The sequence below is a fragment of the Elephantulus edwardii genome, unplaced genomic scaffold, assembly GCF_000299155.1.
Source record: "Elephantulus edwardii isolate Elephantulus edwardi_28Jun2011 unplaced genomic scaffold, EleEdw1.0 scaffold00023, whole genome shotgun sequence".
Classification (NCBI taxonomy): Eukaryota; Metazoa; Chordata; class Mammalia; order Macroscelidea; family Macroscelididae; genus Elephantulus; species Elephantulus edwardii.
Genome location: NW_006399773.1, coordinates 4,754,903 through 4,757,621, shown reverse-complemented (window position 1 = coordinate 4,757,621; position 2,719 = coordinate 4,754,903).

The following is a 2,719-nucleotide window of genomic DNA, read 5'->3' as shown; positions in this document are numbered from 1 at the left end:
GAAATTAGTACATGATTCTTTTCCATCACAAAGAAAAGGTTGTTTTAGCTCTCCATCACCCTCAAAAAAAAAAAACCCTGAAGTATTTTAGGAAAAACGATATAATTTGTAAGCAAACCAATATAAAATAAAAATTTATCTTTTCATTTAAAAAAAAAGCCATTTATGATCAAGAGCATATGGTAAGGAAGGAAGAAATTCAAGCTGCAGTGAAGGCATTGGCAAAAACAAGGCCCCAGGAATTGATGAGATACCCATTGACATGTTTCAAATGACAGATATAGCCCTCCGGAGAAGGATGGGCAAACTCTGCAACTTACAGCCTTGGGAATCTCATGGACTATTGGGGATGAGTTAAGCTGTTGAGAGTTGCAGTGCCTTAACATAAGTGTATTTTTAAAATTCTGAAATGGGCATAGTTAGGTGCAGTACGTTTTCGACACGTGTATATAAATTATGTTTTCTAGATATTAAGGAGTACTGGCAGTGTGCTGTGAAATGTGTTGGGTGCTAACTGGAAGGTTGGAGTTTAAATCCAGCAACTCCAAAGGTGAAGAATGGATGGTCTCCTCCCCTAAAGATTTACAGACTCAGCAACCTGATAGTGGCCACTAGTCAGAATTGATTTGGGATTTGGTTTGTGTCTTTATTATGGATGATAATAAAGTGAAGGAGATGACTCTCGATGGGATAGATTAATACTGTGACTACAACAACAGACTCAAGGACAGCAGAAATTGTAGGAGTGGCTTAGAATTGGCAGGTGTTCATTCTGTGAATCTACGCTCCCATACTTTGGACATGTTGCTAGGGGAGGCTCTTCCTGGAAAAGGCCATCCATGCTTGGAAAGGTAGAGGGTCAGTGAAAGAGAGGAAGAGCCTCAATGAGTTGGATAGACATAGTGATTGCAACAGTGGGGTCAAGAGATGATAAGGATGTCACAGGAAAGGACAGGGTTAAGATCAATTGTTCATAGGGTCACTGTAAGTCATCTTCAACACAACAGCATCTAATAACAGTAACCATAATGTTGCTGTTGTTATGTACCATTGAGTCGGAGCCCTCTCATATCGGATCCTCAATTGGGTAGAAACAGTAAATTGCAATGGAAGATTGCCCACCTTTCTCTCCAAGAGAGCTGGTGTCTTTGGAGTGAAGTGCAGCTCCTCATGACTTCATAAGAAGTTTCTGTGAGTAGGAGCCAACTTGAAAGCAACTAACAACTATATAATGTGCCTTATGTCAGATGAGGAAAGCAGAATTGATATACCTTAGACACAGGTACGTTAATAAAGTATGACATATTTCAACCGACAGATACTGTCCTGGATGTGCTCACAAAGTTGTGCCAGGAAACGTGGAGAACAACTGCCTGACCAATTGACTGGGGAAAAACTGTATTTATTTCCATTCCAATAAAGGGTGACCTAACAGAATATGGACATTGTCAAACATTATCACTTGTATCACACGCAAGCAAAATCCTGCACTTTTTTCCTGACATATGTTTGTCCTTTTGGTAGTCCAGGGAATATTCAGCACTGTCTTCTATCACTATACCTCAAAGGCATCAATTCTGCTTTTTTCCGTCTTTACTCATTGCACAGTTCTCATAGCAAGTGGCTGAAAAAAAAAATTACATGCATAGCAAGTGACTGACAAGATCATGACCTGAATCGGGTGCATCTGAGTCTTCATCCTAACAACATTGCTCCTCAGCACTTCAGAGAGGTCCCTAACATCAGACTTTCCCAATGCAATAATACATTTCCTGATCACATGATTGCTAATTCTAACATTGTTGATTAAATTGTGATGAGGATTTTTGTCTTCTTGATGTGCTCTTCCAGTGGTTTTTGGATAATCTTCAGCAAAATCTTGCTTGCATGTGACATCAATGACATTGTTTGATAATTTTCACACTCTGTCGGATCACCTTTTCAGTTAGTTGGCCAGGTGGTTGTCCTCTAAATTTCTTGAAACAACTTGGTGAGCACACCCAGGGCAGCATCTGTTTGTTGAAATATGTCAATCAGTATGCCATCAATTCCTGGGGCCTTGTTTTTTGCTAATTCTTTCAGAACAGCCTCAACTTCCTCCTTCTTGACCACACGCTCTTGCTCATACATTGTTTCATGAAATTCTTCTGTTTAAAATTAAGAAGGGAGCATATTAGGACTATAGTCTCTCCCCAAACCTTTTTAATCTTTATGCTAAGGAAATTATTTGGGAAGCTGGACTCTATGAAGAGGAGTGTGGCATAAGGATTGGAGGAAGACTCATCAATAACCTGTGCTATACAGATGACACAACCTTGCTTTCTGAAAGTTAGGCAGACTTGTAGCGCTTGTTGTAGATGATAAAAAAATGCAGCCTACATTATGGATTGTATCTCAATGTCAAGAAAACAAAGATTCTTACCACTGGACCAATATGCAACATTGTGACGAATGAAGAGGAAGGAAGTTGAGACTATCAACAGCTTCATCTTGCTTGGATCCACAGTTAACACCTTTGGTACCAGCAGTCAGAAAATAAGGAGACATATTGTACTGGAAAAATCTGCATTTAGGGGTCTCTCCAAATTATTGAGGAGTAAAGATGTCAGTTTGAGGACTAAGATGCATCATATCCGGGCCTTTGTCTTTCCAATAATTTGCTATGCATCTGAGAGCTGCACTATGAATAAGTTCTCCTGAGAGCTGTATCTGTCATTTG